Genomic DNA, 25,293 nt, shown 5'->3' with positions numbered 1-25,293 from the left:
GTCAATAACTGAGATTCAATTTCTGCCACTTACTGAGATTAAATTCCTTTCACAGACTGAGATTCAATCCCTGTCACTTGCTGAATCTCTATCGCTGTCACTGACTATGATTCAATTCCTGTCACAGACTGAGGTTCAAATCTGTCACAGATGGAGATTCAATCCATGTCACTGATCGAGATTCAATCCCTGTCACTGATTGAAATTCAATCGCTGTCACTGACTCAGGTTCAATTCCTGTCACTGACTGATGTTCAATTCCTGTCACTGACTGAGGTTGAATCCCTGTCACTCACTGAGATTCAATTCCTGCCACTGACTGAGATTCAATCGCTGTCACTGAATGAGATTCAAATCCTGTTACTGATTGAGGGTCAATCCCTGTCACTGACTGAGATTCAATCACTGTCACTGACTGAGTCTCAATCCCTGTCACTGACTGAGATTCAATCCCAGTCACTAACTGAGATTCAATCCCGGACACTGACTGAGATTCAATCCCAGTCACTGACTGAGGTTCAATTACTGTCACAGACTGGGATTCAATCACTGTCACTGATTGAGTTTTAATCCCTGTCACTGGCTGAGATTCACTTCCTGTCACTGACTGAGGTTCAATCCCTGTCAATTACTGAGGCTCAATCCCTGTCACTGACTGCGATTCAATCCCAGTCACTGACTGAGATTCCATCCCTGTCACAAACTGACATTCAATCCTGTCACTGACTGAGGGTCAATCCCTGTCACTGATTGAGATTCAATCCCTGTCACTAACTGAGATTCAATCCCAATCACTGACTGAGGCTCAATTCCTGTCACTGACTGAGATTCAATCCCTGTCACTGACTGAGGTTCAATCCCAGTCACTGATGGAGATTCAATCCCTGTCACTAACTGAGATTCAATCCCTATCACTGACTGAGATTCAAACCCTGTCACTGTCTGAGGGTCAATCCCAGTCACTGATTGAGATTCAATCCCTGTCACTGACTGAGATTCAATTCCTGTCACTGACTGAGGCTCAATCCCTGTCATTGACTGAGATTCAATTTCTGTACTGACTGAGATTCCATCCCTGTCACTAACTGACATTCAATCCCTGTCACTGACTGAGGGTCAATCCCTGTCACTGATTGAGATTCAATCCCTGTCACTAACTGAGATTCAATCCCTGTCACTGACTGAGGCTCAATCCCTGTCACAGACTGAGATTCAATCCCTGTCACTGACTGAGATTCAAACCCTGTCACTGTCTGAGGGTCAATTCCAGTCACTGACTTGGATTCAAGCCCTGTCACTAACTGAGATTCAATCCCTGTGACTGACTGAGGCTCAATCCCTGTCACTGACTGCGATTCAATCCCTGTCACGAAGTGAGGTTCAATCCCTGTCACAGACTGAGGTTCAATCCCTGTCACTGAAAGAGGGTCAATCCCTGTCACTGATTGAGATTCAATCCCTGTCACTAACTGAAATTCAATCCCTGTCACTGTCTGAGATTCAATCCCTGTCACTGACTGAGATTCAATCCCTGTCACTTGCTGAATCTCTATCGCTGTCACTGACTATGATTCAATTCCTGTCACAGACTGAGGTTCAATCCCTGTCACTGACTGAATTTGAATCCCTGTCACTGATTGAGATTCAATCCCTGTCACTGACTGAGATTCAATTCCTGTCACTGACTGACATTCAATCCCAGTCACTGACTGAGTCTCAATCCCTGTTACAGACTGAGATTCATTCTCTGTCACTGACTGAGGGTCAATCCCTGTCAATGACTGATATTCAATCCCTGTCACTCACTGAATGTCAATCCCTGTCACTGTCTCAGGGTCAATTCTGATGACTGACTTAGGCTCAATCCCTGTCACTGAATGAGGTTCAAACCCTGTCACTGACTGAGGTTCAATACCCGTCACTGACTGAGGTTCAATCCCTGTCACTGACTGAGGCTCAATCCCTCTCACTGACTGAGGTTCAATCCCTGTCACTGACTGAGGTACAATCCCTGTCACTGACTGATGTTCAATTCCTGTCACTGACTGATTTTGAATCCCTGTCACTGACTGAGATTCAATTCCTGTCACTGACTGAGATTCAATCCCTGTCACTGAATGAGATTCAATCCTTGTTACTGTTTGAGGGTCAATCCCTGTCACTGACTGAGTTTCAATTCCTTTCACTGACTGAGGGTCAATCTCTGTTACTGAATAAATCTCAATCCCTGTCACTGACTGAGATTCAATCCCTGTCAATAATTGAGATTCAATCCCAGTTACGAACTGAGGTTCAATGCCTGTCACAAACTGAGGTTCAATCCGTATCACTGACTGAGATTTAATTCCTGTCATTGACTGTGATTCAATTCCTGTCACAGACTGAGGTTCAATCCCAGTCACTGACTTAGATTCAATCCCTGTCACTGACTGAGATTCAATTCCTGTCACTGACTGAGATTCAATCCCTGTCACTGTCTGAGATTCATTCCCTGTCACAGACTGAGATTCAGTCCATGTCCCTGTCTGAGGATCAATCCCAGTCACTGACTGAGAATCAATCCCTGTCACGAACTGAGATTCAATCCCTGTCACTGACTGAGCCTCAATCCATGTCACTGACTGAGATTCAAAACCTGTCAATGTCTGAGTGTCAATCCCTGTCACTGACTGAGATTCAATCCCTGTCACTAACTGAGACTCAATCCCAGTCACTGACTGACGCTCAATCCCTGTCACTGACAGAGATTCAATCCCAGTCACTGACTGAGGTTCAATCCCTGTCACAGATTGAGATTCAATCCCTGTCACTGTCTGCGATTCTATCCCGGTCACTGACTGAGGTTCAATCCCTGTCACTGACGTAGGTTCAATCCCTGTCACTGACTGAGGGTCAATCCCTGTCACTGACTGAGTTTCAATCCCTGTCAGTTACTGAGGCTCAATCCCTGTCACTGACTGAGGCTCAATCCCTGTCACTGACTGAGATTCAATCCCTATCACTGACAGAGGCTCAATCCCTGTCACTGACTGAGATTCAATCCCTGTCAATGTCTGAGGGTCAATCCCAGTCACTGACTGAGATTCAATCCCTGTCACTAACTGAGACTCAATCCCAGTCACTGACTGACGCTCAATCCCTGTCACTGACAGAGATTCAATCCCAGTCACAGACCGAGGTTCAATTCCTGTCACAGACTGAGATTCAATCCCTGTCACTGACTGAGGTTCAATCCCTGTCACTGACGGAGGTTCAATCCCTGTCACTGACTGAGGGTCAATCCCTGTCACTGACTGAGTTTCAATCCCTGTCAATTACTGAGGCTCAATCCCTGTCACTGACTGAGGCTCAATCCCTGTCACTGACTGAGATTCAATCCCTGTCACTGACTGAGGGTCAATCCCGGTCAGTGACTGTGGATCAATCCCTGTCACTGACTGAGGTTCAATCCCTGTCACAGACTGAGATTGAGTCCTTGTCACTCTCTGAGTTTCAATCCGTGTCACTGACTGAGATTCAATCCCATTTAACTAATTGAGATTCAATCCCTGTCACTGACTGAGGTTCAATCCCACTCACTGATTGAGATTCAATTCCTGTCACTGTCTGAGGGTCAATCCCTGTCACTGACTGAGATTTAAATCCTTTCACTAACTGAGATTCAATCCCAGTCACTGACTGCGATTCTATGCCTGTCAATGACGGAGATTCCATTCCTATCACTGTCTGAGCGTCAATCCATGTCACTGATTGAGATTCAATCCCTGTCACTGTCTGACCGTCAATCCCTGCCACTGAATGAGATTCAATTTCTGTCACTGACAGAGGGTCAATCCCGGTCAGTGACTATGGATCAATCCCTGTCACTGACTGAGGTTCAATCCCTGTCACAGACTGAGATTGAGTCCTTGTCACTATCTGAGTTTCAATCCGTGTCACTGACTGAAATTCAATCCCATTTAACTAATTGAGATTCAATCCCTGTCACTGACTGACATTCAATCCCTGTCACTGCCTTAGGTTCAATCCCTTTCACCGACTGAGGTTCAATCCCTATCACTGACAGAGGCTCAATCTCTGTCACTGACTGAGATTCAATCCCTGTCAATATCTGAGGGTCAATCCCAGTCACTGACTGTGATGCAATCCCTGTCACTAACTGAGATTCAATCCCTGTCACGAACTGAGATTCAATCACTGTCACTGACTGATATTCAATCCCTGTCACTGACTGAGGTTCAATCCCTGTCACAGACTGAGATTCAATCCCTGTCACTGTCTGAGATTCTATCCCGGTCACTTACTGAGGTTCAATCCCTGTCACTGACGGAGGTTCAATCCCTGACACTGACTCAGGGTCAATCCCTGTCACTGACTGAGTTTCAATCCCTGTCAATTACTGAGGCTCAATCCCTGTCACTGACTGAGGCTCAATCCCTGTCACTGACTGAGATTCAATCCCTGTCACTGACTGAGGGTCAATCGCGGTCAGTGACTATGGATCAATCCCTGTCACTGACTGAGATTCAATCCCTGTCACAGAGTGAAGTTCAATCCCATTTACTGATGGAAATTCAATCCCGGTCACTGACTGAGATTCAATCCCTGTCACTAACTGAGATTCAATCCCTGTCACTGACTGAGATTCATTCCCTGACACTGTCTGAGGGTCAATCCCAGTCACTGACAGAGATTCAATCCCTGTCACTAACTGAAATTCAATCCCTGTCACTGACTGAGATTCAATCCCTGTCATTGACTGAGGTTCAATCCCTGTCACAGACAGGGATTCAATCCCTGTCACTGACTGAGATTCAATCCCTGTCACTGAGTGAGGCTCAATCCCTGTCACAGACTGAGATTCAATCCCCGTCACTGACTGCGATTCTATGCCTGTCAAAGACGGAGATTCCATTCCTATCACTGTCTGAGCGTCAATCCATGTCACTGATTGAGATTAAATCCCTGTCACTGACTGACATTCAATCCCTGTCACTGAATGAGATTCAATTCCTGTCACGGACTGAGATAGAATTCCTGTCACTTACTGAGATTCAATTCCGGTCACTGACTCAGATACAATCCCTGTCACTGACTGAGGTTCAATTCCTGTCACTGACAGAGATTCAATCCCTGCCACTGACTGAGATTGAATTTCTGTTACTGACAGAGATTCAATTCCTGTCACGGACAGCGATTCAATCCCAGTCACTGATTGAGTTTTAATCCCGGTCAGTGACTATGGATCAATCCCTGTCACTGACTGAGGTTCAATCCCTGTCACAGACTGAGATTGAGTCCTTGTCACTATCTGAGTTTCAATCCGTGTCACTGACTGAAATTCAATCCCATTTAACTAATTGAGATTCAATCCCTGTCACTGACTGAGATTCAATCCCTGTCACTGCCTTAGGTTCAATCCCTTTCACCGACTGAGGTTCAATCCCTATCACTGACAGAGGCTCAATCTCTGTCACTGACTGAGATTCAATCCCTGTCAATATCTGAGGGTCAATCCCAGTCACTGACTGTGATGCAATCCCTGTCACTAACTGAGATTCAATCCCTGTCACGAACTGAGATTCACTCACTGTCACTGACTGATATTCAATCCCTGTCACTGACTGAGGTTCAATCCCTGTCACAGACTGAGATTCAATCCCTGTCACTGTCTGAGATTCTATCCCGGTCACTTACTGAGGTTCAATCCCTGTCACTGACGGAGGTTCAATCCCTGACACTGACTCAGGGTCAATCCCTGTCACTGACTGAGTTTCAATCCCTGTCAATTACTGAGGCTCAATCCCTGTCACTGACTGAGGCTCAATCCCTGTCACTGACTGAGATTCAATCCCTGTCACTGACTGAGGGTCAATCGCGGTCAGTGACTATGGATCAATCCCTGTCACTGACTGAGATTCAATCCCTGTCACAGAGTGAAGTTCAATCCCATTTCCTGATGGAAATTCAATCCCGGTCACTGACTGAGATTCAATCCCTGTCACTAACTGAGATTCAATCCCTGTCACTGACTGAGATTCATTCCCTGACACTGTCTGAGGGTCAATCCCAGTCACTGACAGAGATTCAATCCCTGTCACTAACTGAAATTCAATCCCTGTCACTGACTGAGATTCAATCCCTGTCATTGACTGAGGTTCAATCCCTGTCACAGACAGGGATTCAATCCCTGTCACTGACTGAGATTCAATCCCTGTCACTGAGTGAGGCTCAATCCCTGTCACAGACTGAGATTCAATCCCCGTCACTGACTGCGATTCTATGCCTGTCAAAGACGGAGATTCCATTCCTATCACTGTCTGAGCGTCAATCCATGTCACTGATTGAGATTAAATCCCTGTCACTGACTGACATTCAATCCCTGTCACTGAATGAGATTCAATTCCTGTCACGGACTGAGATAGAATTCCTGTCACTTACTGAGATTCAATTCCGGTCACTGACTCAGATACAATCCCTGTCACTGACTGAGGTTCAATTCCTGTCACTGACAGAGATTCAATCCCTGCCACTGACTGAGATTGAATTTCTGTTACTGACAGAGATTCAATTCCTGTCACGGACAGCGATTCAATCCCAGTCACTGATTGAGTTTTAATCCCTGTCACTGACGGAGATTCAATCCCTGTCACTGACTGAGGTTCAATCCCTTTCACAGACTGAGGTTAAATCCCAATCACTGACAGAGACTCAATCCCTGTCACTGATGGAGATTCAATCCCTGTCACTAGCTGAGAATCAATCCCTGTCACTGACGGAGGTTCAATCCCAGTGACTGCAGAGATTGAATTCCTGTCACTTACTGAGATTCAATTCCGGTCAAAGACTCAGATACAATCCCTGTCACTGACTGAGGTACAATTCCTGTCACAAACTGAGATTCAATCCCTGTCACTGACTGAGATTCAATTTCTGTCACTGAATGAGATTCAATCCCTGTCACTGACTGAGGTTCAATCCCTGTTACTGACTGAGATTCAATTCCAGTCACTGATTGAGATTCAATCCCTGTCACTGACAGAGGCTCAATCCCAGTCACTGACTGAGATTCAATTTCTGTCACTGAGTGAGATTCAATCCATGTCACTGACTGCGATTCAATTCCTGTAACTGACTGAGATTATATCCCTGTCACTGATTGAATTTCAATCCCTGTCACTGACTGAGATTCAATCCCTGTCACTGATTGAGATTAAATCCCTGTCACTGTCTGAAGGTCAATCCCAATCACTGACTGAGATTCAATGGCAGTCACTAACTGAGACTCAATCCCTGTCACTGTCTGACGCTCAATCCCTGTCACTGACTGAGATTCAATCACCGTCACTGACTGAGGTTCAATCCCTATCACTGACTGAGATTCAATCCCTGTCACTGACTGTGTTTCAATCCCTGTCACTGATGGAGGTTCAGTCCCTGTCACTGACTGAGGGTCAATCCCTGTCACTGACGAAGGTACAATCCCTGTCACTGACTGAGATTCAATCCCTGACACTGACTGAGGGTCAATCCCGGTCAGTGACTAAGGAACAATCCCTGTCACTGTCTGAGATTCCATCCCTGTCACAGACTGAGATTCAGTCCTGGAACTGTCTGAGATTCAATCCCTGTCACTGACAAAGGTTCAATCCCTGTCACTGACTGATATTCAATCCCTGTCACTAACTGAGATTCACTCCCTGTCACTGACTGAGATTCAATCCCTGTCACTCACTGAGGTTCAATCCCTGTCACTGACTGAGGCTCCATCCCTGTCACTGACTGAGATTTAATCCCTGTCACTAACTGAGAATCAATCCCTGTCACTGACTGAGATTCAATCCCTGTCACTAACTGAGAATCAATCCCTGTCACTGTCTGAGTTTCTTTTCCTGTCACTGACTGAGATTCAATCCCGGTTACTAACTGAGATTCAATCCCTGTCACTGACTGAGTTTCAATCCCTGTCACTGACTGAGGTTCAATCCCTGTCACTGACTGAGGGTCAATCCCGTTCAGTGACTAAGGAACAATCCCTGTCACTGTCTGAGATTCCATCCCTGTCACAGACTGAGATTCAGTCCTGGAACTGTCTGAGATTCAATCCCGGTCACTGACAAAGGTTCAATCCCTGTCACTGACTGAGATTCAATCCCTGTCACTAACTGAGATTCAATCCCTGTCACTGACTGAGATTCAATCCCTTTCACTGACTGAGATTCAATCCCTGTCACTGACTGAGGGTCAATCCCGTTCAGTGACTAAGGAACAATCCCTGTCACTGTCTGAGATTCCATCCCTGTCACAGACTGAGATTCAGTCCTGGAACTGTCTGAGATTCAATCCCTGTCACTGACAAAGGTTCAATCCCTGTCACTGACTGATATTCAATCCCTGTCACTAACTGAGATTCACTCCCTGTCACTGACTGAGATTCAATCCCTGTCACTCACTGAGGTTCAATCCCTGTCACTGACTGAGGCTCCATCCCTGTCACTGACTGAGATTTAATCCCTGTCACTAACTGAGAATCAATCCCTGTCACTGACTGAGATTCAATCCCTGTCACTAACTGAGAATCAATCCCTGTCACTGTCTGAGTTTCTTTTCCTGTCACTGACTGAGATTCAATCCCGGTTACTAACTGAGATTCAATCCCTGTCACTGACTGAGTTTCAATCCCTGTCACTGACTGAGGTTCAATCCCTGTCACTGACTGAGGCACAATCCCTGTCACTGACTGACATTAAATCCCTGTCACTGACTGAGATTCAATCCCAGTCACTAACTGAGATTCAATCCCGGTCACTGACTGAGATTCAATCCCGGTCACTGACTGAGGTTCAATCCCTGTCACAGACTGAGATTCAATCACTGTAACTGACTGAGATTCAATCCCTGTCACAGACAGGGATTCAATCCCTGTCACTGTCTGAGATTCAATCCCTGTCACTGACTGAGGGTCAATCCCTGTCACAGACTCAGGGTCAATCACTGTAACAGACTGAGATTCAATCTCTGTCACTGTCTGAGAATCATTCCCTGTCACTGACAGAGGTTCAATCCCTGTCACAGACTGAGATGCAATCACTGTCACTGACTGATGCGCAATCCTTGTCACTGACTGAGGCTCAATCCCTGTCACTGACTGAGATACAATATGTGTCACTGACTGAGGTTCAATCCCAGTCACTGACTGAGGTTCAATCCCTGTCACTGACTGAGGTTCAATCCCAGTCACTGTTTGAGATTCAATTCCTGTCACTCTCTGAGGGTCAATCCCCTGTCACTGACTGAGATTTAAACCCTGTCACTGACTGAGGTTCAATCCCTTTCACCGACTGAGGTTCAATCCCTATCACTGACAGAGGCTCAATCCCTGTCACTGACTGAGATTCAATCCCTGTCAATGTCTGAGATTCAATCCCTGTCACTAACTGAGACTCAATCCCAGTCACTGAGTGACGCTCAATCCCTGTCACTGACAGACATTCAATCCCAGTCACAGACTGAGGTTCAATTCCTGTCACAGACTGAGATTCAATCCCGGTCACTGTCTGAGATTCTAGCCCGGTCACTGACTGAGGTTCAATCCCTGTCACTGACGGAGGTTCAATCCCTGTCACTGACTGAGGGTCAATCCCTGTCACTGACTGAGTTTCAATCCCTGTCAATTACTGAGGCTCAATCCCTGTCACTGACTGAGGCTCAATCCCACTCACTGATTGAGATTCAATTCCTGTCACTGTCTGAGGGTCAATCCCTGTCACTGACTGAGATTTAAATCCTTTCACTAACTGAGATACAATCCCTGAAATTCACTGAGTGAATTTCAATCCCTGTCACTGACCCAGATTCAATCTCTGTCACTGACTGAGATTTAATCCCAGTCACTGACTGCGATTCAATCCCAGTCACTGACTGCGATTCTATGCCTGTCAATGACGGAGATTCCTTTCCTATCACTGTCTGAGCGTCAATCCATGTCACTGATTGAGATTCAATCCCTGTCACTGTCTGACCGTCAATCCCTGCCACTGAAAGAGATTCAATTTCTGTCACTGACAGAGATTCAATCCCTGTCACTGACTGAGATTCAATCCCTGTCACTGACTGAGGGTCAATCGCGGTCAGTGACTATGGATCAATCCCTGTCACTGACTGAGGTTCAATCCCTGCCACTGACTGAGATTCAATTTCTGTCACTGACTGAGGGTCAATCCCTGGCACTTACTGAGGCTTAATCCCTGTCACTGACTAAGGTATAATCCCTGTCAGTGACTGAGGGTACATCCCCCTCAGGGACCACGGAACAATCCCTGTCACTGTCTGAGATTCAATCCCTGTCACAGACTGAGGGTCAGTCCCTGTCACTGTCTGAGTTTCAATCCCTGTCACTGACTAAGGTTCAATCCGTGTCACTGATTGAGATTCAATTCCTGTCACTGTCTGAGTTTCAATCCATGTCACTGACTGATTATCAATCCCTGTCACTAACTGAGATTCAATCCCTGTCACTGACTGAGATTCAATCCCTGTCACCCACTGAGGTTCAATCCCTGTCACTGACTGAGGCTCAATTCCTGTCACTGACTGAGATTCAATCCCTGTCACTAACTGAGATTCAATCCCTGTCACTGACTGAGGATCAATCCCTGTCACTGACTGAGAATCAATCCCTGTCACTGACTGAGGTTCAAACCCTGTCACAGACTGAGATTCAATCCATGTCACAGACTGAGATTCAATCCCTGTCACTGACTGAGGTTCAATCCCTGTCATTGACTGAGATTCAATCCCTGTCACTGACTGCGATTCAATCCCAGTCACTGACTGAGATTCAATCCCTGTCACTAACTGACATTCAATTCCTGTCACTGACTGAGGGTCAATCCCTGTCACTGATTGAGATTCAATCCCTGTCACTAACTGACATTCAATTCCTGTCACTGACTGAGATACAATCCCTGTCACTGACTGCGATTCAATCCATGTCACAGACTGAGATTCAATCCCTGTCACTGACTGAGGTTCAATTCCTGTCACTGACTGAGATTCAATCCCTGTCACTGACTGCGATTCAATCCCTGTCACTAACTGACATTCAATTCCTGTCACTGACTGAGATACAATCCCTGTCACTGACTGAGATTCAATCCCTGTCACTAACTGACATTCAATCTCTGTCACTGACTGTGGGTCAATCCCTGTCACTGATTGAGATTCAATCCCTGTCACTAACTGAGATTCAATCCCTGTCACTAACAGACATTCAATCTCAGTCACTGACTGAGGGTCAATCCCTGTCACTGATTGAGATTCAATCCCTGTGACTAACTGAGATTCAATCCCTGTCACTGACTGAGGCTCAATCCCTGTCACTGACTGAGCGCAATCCCTGTCACTGACTGAGGTTCAATCCCTGTCACTGATGGAGATTCAATCCATGTCACTAACTGAGATTCAATCCCTGTCACCGAATGAGATTCAAACCCTGTCACTGTCTGAGATTGAATCCCTGTCACTGACTGCGATTCAATCCATGTCACAGACTGAGATTCAATCCCTGTCACTGACTGAGGTTCAATTCCTGTCACTGACTAAGATTCAATCCCTGTCACTGACTGCGATTCAATCCCTGTCACTAACTGACATTCAATTCCTGTCACTGACTGAGATACAATCCCTGTCACTGACTGAGAATCAATCCCTGTCACTAACTGACATTCAATCTCTGTCACTGACTGTGGGTCAATCCCTGTCACTGATTGAGATTCAATCCCTGTCACTAACTGAGATTCAATCCCTGTCACTAACAGACATTCAATCTAAGTCACTGACTGAGGGTCAATCCCTGTCACTGATTGAGATTCAATCCCTGTGACTAACTGAGATTCAATCCCTGTCACTGACTGAGGCTCAATCCCTGTCACTGACTGAGCGCAATCCCTGTCACTGACTGAGGTTCAATCCCTGTCACTGATGGAGATTCAATCCATGTCACTAACTGAGATTCAATCCCTGTCACCGAATGAGATTCAAACCCTGTCACTGTCTGAGATTGAATCCCTGTCACTGACTGCGATTCAATCCATGTCACAGACTGAGATTCAATCCCTGTCACTGACTGAGGTTCAATCCCTGTCACTGACTGAGATTCAATCCCTGTCACTAACTGACATTCAATTCCTGTCACTGACTGAGGGTCAATCCCTGTCACTTACTGAGGCTCAATCCCTGTCACTGACTAAGGTACAATCCCTGTCAGTGACTGAGGCTCCATCCCGGTCAGGGACCACGGAACAATCCCTGTCACTGTCTGAGATTCAATCCCTGTCACAGACTGAGATTCAATCCCTGTCACTAACTGAGTTTCAATCCCTGTCACTGACTAAGGTTCAATCCGTGTCACTGATTGAGATTCAATTCCTGTCACTGTCTGAGTTTCAATCCATGTCACTGACTGATATTCAATCCCTGTCACTAACTGAGATTCAATCCCTGTCACTGACTGAGGTTCAATCCCTGTCACTGATGGAGATTCAATCCATGTCACTAACTGAGATTCAATCCCTGTCACCGAATGAGATTCAAACCCTGTCACTGTCTGAGATTGAATCCCTGTCACTGACTGCGATTCAATCCATGTCACAGACTGAGATTCAATCCCTGTCACTGACTGAGGTTCAATTCCTGTCACTGACTAAGATTCAATCCCTGTCACTGACTGCGATTCAATCCCTGTCACTAACTGACATTCAATTCCTGTCACTGACTGAGATACAATCCCTGTCACTGACTGAGATTCAATCCCTGTCACTAACTGACATTCAATCTCTGTCACTGACTGTGGGTCAATCCCTGTCACTGATTGAGATTCAATCCCTGTCACTAACTGAGATTCAATCCCTGTCACTAACAGACATTCAATCTAAGTCACTGACTGAGGGTCAATCCCTGTCACTGATTGAGATTCAATCCCTGTGACTAACTGAGATTCAATCACTGTCACTGACTGAGGCTCAATCCCTGTCACTGACTGAGCGCAATCCCTGTCACTGACTGAGGTTCAATCCCTGTCACTGATGGAGATTCAATCCATGTCACTAACTGAGATTCAATCCCTGTCACCGAATGAGATTCAAACCCTGTCACTGTCTGAGATTGAATCCCTGTCACTGACTGCGATTCAATCCATGTCACAGACTGAGATTCAATCCCTGTCACTGACTGAGGTTCAATCCCTGTCACTGACTGAGATTCAATCCCTGTCACTAACTGACATTCAATTCCTGTCACTGACTGAGGGTCAATCCCTGTCACTTACTGAGGCTCAATCCCTGTCACTGACTGAGGTACAATCCCTGTCAGTGACTGAGGTTCCATCCCGGTCAGGGACCACGGAACAATCCCTGTCACTGTCTGAGATTCAATCCCTGTCACAGACTGAGATTCAATCCCTGTCACTAACTGAGTTTCAATCCCTGTCACTGACTAAGGTTCAATCCGTGTCACTGATTGAGATTCAATTCCTGTCACTGTCTGAGTTTCAATCCATGTCACTGACTGATATTCAATCCCTGTCACTAACTGAGATTCAATCCCTGTCACTGACTGAGATTCAATCCCTGTCACCCACTGAGGTTCAATCCCTGTCACTGACTGAGGCTCAATCCCTGTCACTGACTGATATTTAATCACTGTCACTAACTGAGATTCAATCCCTGTCACTGACTGAGATTCAATCCCTGTCACTAACTGAGAATCAATCCCTGTCACTGTCTGAGTTTCATTTCCTGTCACTGACTGAGATTCAATCCCTGTCACTGACTGTGATTCAATCCCTGTCACTGACTGAGGCATAATCCCGGTCACTGACTGATATTCAATCCCTGTCACTAACTGAGATTCAATCCCTGTCACTGATTGAGATTCATTCCATGTCACTGTCTGCGGGTAATTCTCAATCACTGACTGAGATTCAATCCCAGTCACTAACTGAGATTCAATCCCGGTCACTGACTGATGTTCAATCCCACTCACTGACTGAAATTCAATCCCTGTCACTTTCTGAGATTCAATCACTGTCACTGACTGAGATTCAATCCCTGTCACTGTCTGAGATTCATTTCCTGTCACACACTGAGATTCAGTCCATGTCACTGACTGAGCCTCAATCCCTGTCACTTACTGAGATTCATTCCATGTCACTGTCTGCGGGTAATTCTCAATCACTGACTGATGTTCAATCCCACTCACTGACTGAGATTCAATCCCTGTCACTGACTGAATTTCAATCCCTCTCACTGACTGAGATTCAATCCCCGTCACTGAATGCGATTCTGTGCCTGTCAATGGCTGAGATTCCATTCCTAACACTGTCTGAGCGTGAATCCCTGCAACTGATTGAGATTCAATGCCAGTCACTGACTGAGTTTCAATCCCTGTCATTGACTGAGATTCAATTTCTGTCACTGACTGAGATTCAATCACTGTCACTGACTGCCATTCAATCCCTGTCACTAACTGAGATTCAATCCCTGACACTGACTGAGAATCAATCCCTGTCATTGACTGAGGTTCAATCCCTGTCACAGACTGAGATTCAATCCCTGTCACTGACTGAGGTTCAATCCCTGTCACTGTCTGAGATTGAATCCCTGTCACTGACTGCGATTCAATCCATGTCACAGACTGAGATTCAATCCCTGTCACTGACTGAGGTTCAATCCCTGTCATTGACTGAGATTCAATCCCTGTCACTGACTGCGATTCAATCCCAGTCACTGACTGAGATTCAATCCCTGTCACTAACTGACATTCAATTCCTGTCACTGACTGAGGGTCAATCCCTGTCACTGTTTGAGATTCAATCCCTGTCACTGACTGAGGGCCAATCCCTGTCACTTACTGAGGCTCAATCCCTGTCACTGACTAAGGTACAATCCCTGTCAGTGACTGAGGCTCCATCCCGGTCAGGGACCACGGAACAATCCCTGTCACTGTCTGAGATTCAATCCCTGTCACAGACTGAGATTCAATCCCTGTCACTAATTGAGTTTCAATCCCTGTCACTGACTAAGGTTCAATCCGTGTCACTGATTGAGATTCAATTCCTGTCACTGTCTGAGTTTCAATCCATGTCACTGACTGATATTCAATCCCTGTCACTGACTGAGATCCAATCCCTGTCACCCACTGAGGTTCAATCCCTGTCACTGACTGAAGCTCAATCCCTGTCACTGACTGAGATTTAATCACTGTCACTAACTGAGATTCAATCCCTGTCACTGACTGAGATTCAATCCCTGTCACTAACTGAGAATCAATCCCTGTCACTGTCTGAGTTTCATTTCCTGTCAATGACTGAGATTCAATCCCTGTCACTAACTGAGATTCAATCCCTGTCACTGACTGAGATTCAATCCCTGTCACTGACTGAGGCACAATCCCGGTCACTGACTGACATTCAATCCCTGTCACTAACTGAGATTCAATCCCTGTCACTGATTGAGATTCATTCCATGTCACTGTCTGCGGGTAATTGTCAGTCACTGACTGAGATTCAATCCCAGTCACTAACTGAGATTCAATCCCGGTCACTGACTGATGTCCAATCCCACTCACTGACTGAGATTCAATCCCTGTCACTGACTGAATTTCAATCCCTCTCACTGACTGAGATTCAATCCCCGTCACTGACTGCGATTCTGTGCCTGTCAATGGCAGAGATTCCATTCCTATCACTGTCTGAGCGTGAATCCCTGTAACTGATTGAGATTCAATGCCAGTCACTGACTGAGGTTCAATCCCTGTCATTGACTGAGATTCAATTTCTGTCACTGACTGAGATTCAATCACTGTCACACACTGAGATTCAGTCCATGTCACTGACTGAGCCTCAATCCCTGTCACTGACTGAGATTCAATCCCTGTCACTGATTGAGATTCATTCCATGTCACTGTCTGCGGGTAATTCTCAATCACTGACTGATGTTCAATCCCACTCACTGACTGAGATTCAATCCCTGTCACTGACTGAATTTCAATCCCTCTCACTGACTGAGATTCAATCCCCGTCACTGAATGCGATTCTGTGCCTTTCAATGGCTGAGATTCCATTCCTAACACTGTCTGAGCGTGAATCCCTGCAACTGATTGAGATTCAATGCCAGTCACTGACTGAGTTTCAATCCCTGTCATTGACTGAGATTCAATTTCTGTCACTGACTGAGATTCAATCACTGTCACTGACTGCCATTCAATCCCTGTCACTAACTGAGATTCAATCCCTGACACTGACTGAGAATCAATCCCTGTCATTGACTGAGGTTCAATCCCTGTCACAGACTGAGATTCAATCCCTGTCACTGACTGAGGTTCAATCCCTGTCACTGTCTGAGATTGAATCCCTGTCACTGACTGCGATTCAATCCATGTCACAGACTGAGATTCAATCCCTGTCACTGACTGAGGTTCAATCCCTGTCATTGACTGAGATTCAATCCCTGTCACTGACTGCGATTCAATCCCAGTCACTGACTGAGATTCAATCCCTGTCACTAACTGACATTCAATTCCTGGCACTGACTGAGGGTCAATCCCTGTCACTGTTTGAGATTCAATCCCTGTCACTGACTGAGGGCCAATCCCTGTCACTTACTGAGGCTCAATCCCTGTCACTGACTAAGGTACAATCCCTGTCAGTGACTGAGGCTCCATCCCGGTCAGGGACCACGGAACAATCCCTGTCACTGTCTGAGATTCAATCCCTGTCACAGACTGAGATTCAATCCCTGTCACTAACTGAGTTTCAATCCCTGTCACTGACTAAGGTTCAATCCGTGTCACTGATTGAGATTCAATTCCTGTCACTGTCTGAGTTTCAATCCATGTCACTGACTGATATTCAATCCCTGTCACTAACTGAGATTCAATCCCTGTCACTGACTGAGATTCAATCCCTGTCACCCACTGAGGTTCAATCCCTGTCACTGACTGAAGCTCAATCCCTGTCACTGACTGAGATTTAATCACTGTCACTAACTGAGATTCAATCCCTGTCACTGACTGAGATTCAATCCCTGTCACTAACTGAGAATCAATCCCTGTCACTGTCTGAGTTTCATTTCCTGTCACTGACTGAGATTCAATCCCTGTCACTAACTGAGATTCAATCCCTGTCACTGACTGAGATTCAATCCCTGTCACTGACTGAGGCACAATCCCGGTCACTGACTGACATTCAATCCCTGTCACTAACTGAGATTCAATCCCTGTCACTGATTGAGATTCATTCCATGTCACTGTCTGCGGGTAATTGTCAGTCACTGACTGAGATTCAATCCCAGTCACTAACTGAGATTCAATCCCGGTCACTGACTGATGTCCAATCCCACTCACTGACTGAGATTCAATCCCTGTCACTGACTGAATTTCAATCCCTCTCACTGACTGAGATTCAATCCCCGTCACTGACTGCGATTCTGTGCCTGTCAATGGCAGAGATTCCATTCCTATCACTGTCTGAGCGTGAATCCCTGTAACTGATTGAGATTCAATGCCAGTCACTGACTGAGGTTCAATCCCTGTCATTGACTGAGATTCAATTTCTGTCACTGACTGAGATTCAATCACTGTCACTGACTGCCATTCAATCCCTGTCACTAACTGAGATTCAATCCCTGACACTGACTGAGGCTCAATCCCTGTCACTGACTGAGATTCAATCCCTGTCACTGTCTGAGGGTCAATCCCAGTCACTGACTGAGATCCAATTCCTGTCACTGACTTAGATTCAAACCCTGTCACTGTCTGAGGGCCAAACCCAGTCACTGATGGAGATTCAATCCCTGTCACTAACTGAAATTCAATCCCTGTCACTGACTGAGGATCAATCCCTGTCACTGACTGAGAATCAATCCCTGTCACTGACTGAGGTTCAATCCCTGTCACAGACTGAGATTCAATCCCTGTCACTGACTGAGGTTCAATCCCTGTCACTGTCTGAGATTGAACCCCTGTCACTGACTGAGATTCAATCCATGTCACAGACTTAGGTTCAATCCCTGTCATTGACTGAGATTCAATCCCTGTCACTGACTGCGATTCATTCCCAGTCACTGACTGAGATTCAATCCCTGTCACTAACTGACATTCAATTCCTGTCACTGACTGAGGGTCAATCCCTGTCACTGATTGAGATCAATCCCTGTCACTAACTGACTTTCAAATCCTGTCACTGACTGAGATACAATCCCTGTCACCCACTGAGGTTCAATCCCTGTCACTGACTGAAGCTCAATCCCTGTCACTGACTGAGATTTAATCACTGTCACTAACTGAGATTCAATCCCTGTCACTGACTGAGATTCAATCCCTTTCACTAACTGAGAATCAATCCCTGTCACTGTCTGAGTTTCATTTCCTGTCACTGACTGAGATTCAATCCCTGTCACTAACTGAGATTCAATCCCTGTCACTGACTGAGATTCAATCCCTGTCACTGACTGAGGCACAATCCCGGTCACTGACTGACATTCAATCCCTGTCACTAACTGAGATTCAATCCCTGTCACTGATTGAGATTCATTCCATGTCACTGTCTGCGGGTAATTGTCAGTCACTGACTGAGATTCAATCCCAGTCACTAACTGAGATTCAATCCCGGTCACTGACTGATGTCCAATCCCACTCACTGACTGAGATTCAATCCCTGTCACTGACTGAATTTCAATCCCTCTCACTGACTGAGATTCAATCCCCGTCACTGACTGCGATTCTGTGCCTGTCAATGGCAGAGATTCCATTCCTATCACTGTCTGAGCGTGAATCCCTGTAACTGATTGAGATTCAATGCCTGTCACTAACTGAGGTTCAATCACTGTCATTGACTGAGATTCAATTTCTGTCACTAACTGAGATTCAATCCCTGACACTGACTGAGGCTCAATCCCTGTCACTGACTGAGATTCAATCCCTGTCACTGACTGAGGTTCAATCCCTGTCACTGATGGAGATTCAATCCCTGTCACTAACTGAGATTCAAAACCTGTCACTGACTTAGATTCAAACCCTGTCACTGTCTGAGGGCTAAACCCAGTCACTGACTGAGATTCAATCCCTGTCACTAACTGAGATTCAATCCCTGTCACTGACTGAGGATCAATCCCTGTCACTGACTGAGAATCAATCCCTGTCACTGACTGAGGTTCAATCCCTGTCACAGACTGAGATTCAATCCCTGTCACTGACTGAGGTTCAATCCCTGTCACTGTCTGAGATTGAATCCCTGTCACTGACTGAGATTCAATCCATGTCACAGACTTAGGTTCAATCCCTGTCACTAACTGACATTCAATCTCTGTCACTGACTGAGGGCCAATCCCTGTCACTGATTGAGATTCAATCCCTGTCACTAACTGAGATTCAATCCCTGTCACTAACTGACATTCAATCTCTGTCACTGACTGAGGGTCAATCCCTGTCACTGACTGCGATTCAATCCCAGTCACTGACTGAGATTCAATCCCTGTCACTAACTGACATTCAATTGCTGTCACTGACTGAGGGTCAATCCCTGTCACTGATTGAGATTCAATCCCTGTCACTAACTGACATTCAAATCCTGTCACTGACTGAGATACAATCCCTGTCACCCACTGAGGTTCAATCCCTGTCACTGACTGAAGCTCAATCCCTGTCACTGACTGAGATTTAATCAGTGTCACTAACTGAGATTCAATCCCTGTCACTGACTGAGATTCAATCCCTGTCACTAACTGAGAATCAATCCCTGTCACTGTCTGAGTTTCATTTCCTGTCACTGACTGAGATTCAATCCCTGTCACTAACAGAGATTCAATCCCTGTCACTGACTGAGATTCAATCCCTGTCACTGACTGAGGCACAATCCCGGTCACTGACTGACATTCAATCCCTGTCACTAACTGAGATTTAATCCCTGTCACTGATTGAGATTCATTCCATGTCACTGTCTGCGGGTAATTCTCAGTCACTGACTGAGATTCAATCCCAGTCACTAACTGAGATTCAATCCCGGTCACTGACTGATGTTCAATCCCACTCACTGACTGAGATTCAATCCCTGTCACTGACTGAATTTCAATCCCTCTCACTGACTGAGATTCAATCCCCGTCACAGACTGCGATTCTGCGCCTGTCAATGGCTGAGATTCCAGGCCTATCACTGTCTGAGCGTGAATCCCTGTAACTGATTGAGATTCAATGCCTGTCACTGACTAAGGTTCAATCCGTGTCACTGATTGAGATTCAATTCCTGTCACTGTCTGAGTTTCAATCCATGTCACTGACTGATATTCAATCCCTGTCACTAACTGAGATTCAATCCCTGTCACTGACTGAGATTCAATCCCTGTCACCCACTGAGGTTCAATCCCTGTCACTGACTGAAGCTCAATCCCTGTCACTGACTGAGATTTAATCACTCTCACTAACTTAGATTCAATCCCTGTCACTGACTGAGATTCAATCCCTGTCACTAACTGAGAATCAATCCCTGTCACTGTCTGAGTTTCATTTCCTGTCACTGACTGAGATTCAATCCCTGTCACTAACTGAGATTCAATCCCTGTCACTGACTGAGATTCAATCCCTGTCACTGACTGAGGCACAATCCCGGTCACTGACTGACATTCAATCCCTGTCACTAACTGAGATTCAATCCCTGTCACTGATTGAGATTCATTCCATGTCACTGTCTGCGGGTAATTGTCAGTCACTGACTGAGATTCAATCCCAGTCACTAACTGAGATTCAATCCCGGTCACTGACTGATGTCCAATCCCACTCACTGACTGAGATTCAATCCCTGTCACTGACTGAATTTCAATCCCTCTCACTGACTCAGATTCAATCCCCATCACTGACTGCGATTCTGTGCCTGTCAATGGCTGAGATTCCATTCCTATCACTGTCTGAGCGTGAATCCCTGTAACTGATTGAGATTCAATGCCAGTCACTGACAGAGGTTCAATCCCTGTCATTGACTGAGATTCAATTTCTGTCACTGACTGAGATTCAATCACTGTCACTGACTGCCATTCAATCCCTGTCACTAACTGAGATTCAATCCCTGACACTGACTGAGGCTCAATCCCTGTCACTGACTGAGATCAATCCCTGTCACTGTCTGAGGGTCAATCCCAGTCACTGACTGAGATCCAATCCCTGTCACTGACTTAGATTCAAACCCTGTCACTGTCTGAGGGCCAAACCCAGTCACTGATGGAGATTCAATCCCTGTCACTAACTGAAATTCAATCCCTGTCACTGACTGAGGATCAATCCCTGTCACTGACTGAGAATCAATCCCTGTCACTGACTGAGGTTCAATCCCTGTCACAGACTGAGATTCAATCCCTGTCACTGACTGAGGTTCAATCCCTGTCACTGTCTGAGATTGAACCCCTGTCACTGACTGAGATTCAATCCATGTCACAGACTTAGGTTCAATCCCTGTCATTGACTGAGATTCAATCCCTGTCACTGACTGCGATTCATTCCCAGTCACTGACTGAGATTCAATCCCTGTCACTAACTGACATTCAATTCCTGTCACTGACTGAGGGTCAATCCCTGTCACTGATTGAGATCAATCCCTGTCACTAACTGACTTTCAAATCCTGTCACTGACTGAGATACAATCCCTGTCACCCACTGAGGTTCAATCCCTGTCACTGACTGAAGCTCAATCCCTGTCACTGACTGAGATTTAATCACTGTCACTAACTGAGATTCAATCCCTGTCACTGACTGAGATTCAATCCCTTTCACTAACTGAGAATCAATCCCTGTCACTGTCTGAGTTTCATTTCCTGTCACTGACTGAGATTCAATCCCTGTCACTAACTGAGATTCAATCCCTGTCACTGACTGAGATTCAATCCCTGTCACTGACTGAGGCACAATCCCGGTCACTGACTGACATTCAATCCCTGTCACTAACTGAGATTCAATCCCTGTCACTGATTGAGATTCATTCCATGTCACTGTCTGCGGGTAATTGTCAGTCACTGACTGAGATTCAATCCCAGTCACTAACTGAGATTCAATCCCGGTCACTGACTGATGTCCAATCCCACTCACTGACTGAGATTCAATCCCTGTCACTGACTGAATTTCAATCCCTCTCACTGACTGAGATTCAATCCCCGTCACTGACTGCGATTCTGTGCCTGTCAATGGCAGAGATTCCATTCCTATCAATGTCTGAGCGTGAATCCCTGTAACTGATTGAGATTCAATGCCTGTCACTAACTGAGGTTCAATCACTGTCATTGACTGAGATTCAATTTCTGTCACTAACTGAGATTCAATCCCTGTCACTGACTGAGGTTCAATCCCTGTCACTGATGGAGATTCAATCCCTGTCACTAACTGAGATTCAAAACCTGTCACTGACTTAGATTCAAACCCTGTCACTGTCTGAGGGCTAAACCCAGTCACTGACTGAGATTCAATCCCTGTCACTAACTGAGATTCAATCCCTGTCACTGACTGAGGATCAATCCCTGTCACTGACTGAGAATCAATCCCTGTCACTGACTGAGGTTCAATCCCTGTCACAGACTGAGATTCAATCCCTGTCACTGACTGAGGTTCAATCCCTGTCACTGTCTGAGATTGAATCCCTGTCACTGACTGAGATTCAATCCATGTCACAGACTTAGGTTCAATCCCTGTCACTAACTGACATTCAATCTCTGTCACTGACTGAGGGCCAATCCCTGTCACTGATTGAGATTCAATCCCTGTCACTAACTGAGATTCAATCCCTGTCACTAACTGACATTCAATCTCTGTCACTGACTGAGGGTCAATCCCTGTCACTGACTGCGATTCAATCCCAGTCACTGACTGAGATTCAATCCCTGTCACTAACTGACATTCAATTGCTGTCACTGACTGAGGGTCAATCCCTGTCACTGATTGAGATTCAATCCCTGTCACTAACTGACATTCAAATCCTGTCACTGACTGAGATACAATCCCTGTCACCCACTGAGGTTCAATCCCTGTCACTGACTGTAGCTCAATCCCTGTCACTGACTGAGATTTAATCAGTGTCACTAACTGAGATTCAATCCCTGTCACTGACTGAGATTCAATCCCTGTCACTAACTGAGAATCAATCCCTGTCACTGTCTGAGTTTCATTTCCTGTCACTGACTGAGATTCAATCCCTGTCACTAACAGAGATTCAATCCCTGTCACTGACTGAGATTCAATCCCTGTCACTGACTGAGGCACAATCCCGGTCACTGACTGACATTCAATCCCTGTCACTAACTGAGATTTAATCCCTGTCACTGATTGAGATTCATTCCATGTCACTGTCTGCGGGTAATTCTCAGTCACTGACTGAGATTCAATCCCAGTCACTAACTGAGATTCAATCCCGGTCACTGACTGATGTTCAATCCCACTCACTGACTGAGATTCAATCCCTGTCACTGACTGAATTTCAATCCCTCTCACTGACTGAGATTCAATCCCCGTCACAGACTGCGATTCTGCGCCTGTCAATGGCTGAGATTCCAGGCCTATCACTGTCTGAGCATGAATCCCTGTAACTGATTGAGATTCAATGCCTGTCACTGACTGAGGTTCAATCCCTGTCATTGACTGAGATTCAATTTCTGTCACTGACTGAGATTCAATCACTGTCACTGACTGCCATTCAATCCCTGTCACTAACTGAGATTCAATCCCTGACACTGACTGAGGCTCAATCCCTGTCACTGACTGAGATTCAATCCCTGTCACTGACTGAGGTTCAATCCCTGTCACTGATGGAGATTCAATCCCTGTCACGAACTGAGATTCAAAACCTGTCACTGTCTGAGGGTCAAACCCAGTCACTGACTGAGATCCAATCCCTGTCACTGACTTAGATTCAAACCCTGTCACTGTCTGAGGGCCAAACCCAGTCACTGACTGAGATTCAATCCCTGTCACTAACTGAGATTCAATCCCTGTCACTGACTGAGGATCAATCCCTGTCACTGACTGAGGTTCAATCCCTGTTACAGACTGAGATTCAATCCATGTCACTGACTGAGGTTCAATCCCTGTCACTGTCTGAGATTGAATCCCTGTCACTGACTGAGATTCAATCCATGTCACAGACTTAGGTTCAATCCCTGTCATTGACTGACATTCTATCCCTGTCACTGACTGCGATTCAATCCCAGTCACTGACTGAGATTCAATCCCTGTCACTAACTGACATTCAATTCCTGTCACTGACTGAGGGTCAATCCCTGTCACTGATTGAGATTCAATCCCTGTCACTAACTGACATTCAAATCCTATCACTGACTGAGATACAATCCCTGTCACTGACTGAGCTCAATCCCTGTCACTGACTGAGGTTCAATCCCTGTCACTGACTGAGGCTCAATCCCTGTCACTGACAGAGCGCAATCCCTGTCACTGACTGAGGTTCAATCTCTGTCACTGATGGAGATTCAATCCATGTCACTAACTGAGATTCAATCCCTGTCACTGACTGAGATTCAAACCCTGTCACTGTCTGAGGGTCAAACGCAGTCACTGACTGAGATTCAATCCCTTCAATAACTGAGGATCAATCCCTGTCATTGACTGAGATTCAATCCCTGTCACTGACTGAGGGTCAATCCCTGTCACTGATTGAGATTCAATCCCTGTCACTAACTGACATTCAATCTCTTTCACTGACTGAGGGTCAATCCCTGTCACTGATTGAGATTCAATCCCTGTCACTAACTGAGTTTCAATCCCTGTCACTGACTGAGGCTCAATCCCTGTCACTGACTGAGCTCAATCCCTATCACTGACTGAGGTTCAATCCCTGTCACTCATGGAGATTCAATCCCTGTCACGAACTGAGATTCAATCCCTGTCACTGACTGAGATTCAAACCCTGTCACTGTCTGAGGGTCAAACCCAGTCACTGACTGAGGTTCAATCCCTGTCACTAACTGAGATCCAATCCCTGTCACTAACTGAGGCTCAATCCCTGTCACTGACTTAGAATCAATCCCTGTCCCTGACTGAGGTTCAATCCCTGTCACAGACTGAGATTCAATCCCTGTCACTGACTTAGGTTCAATCCCTGTCACTGTCTGAGATTGAATCCCTGTCACTGACTGCGATTCAATCCATGTCACAGCCTGAGATTCAATCCCTGTCACTGACTGAGGTTCAATCCCTGTCATTGACTGAGATTCAATCCCTGTCACTGACTGCGATTCAATTCCAGTCACT

This window comes from Chiloscyllium plagiosum, unplaced genomic scaffold (assembly GCF_037043375.1).
Source record: "Chiloscyllium plagiosum isolate Xiang-an unplaced genomic scaffold, Cpla_swu_hap1 HiC_scaffold_37, whole genome shotgun sequence".
In the NCBI taxonomy this organism is placed as follows: domain Eukaryota; kingdom Metazoa; phylum Chordata; class Chondrichthyes; order Orectolobiformes; family Hemiscylliidae; genus Chiloscyllium; species Chiloscyllium plagiosum.
The sequence above is the reverse complement of the archived record's forward strand: the minus strand, read 5'-3'. Positions refer to the sequence as shown.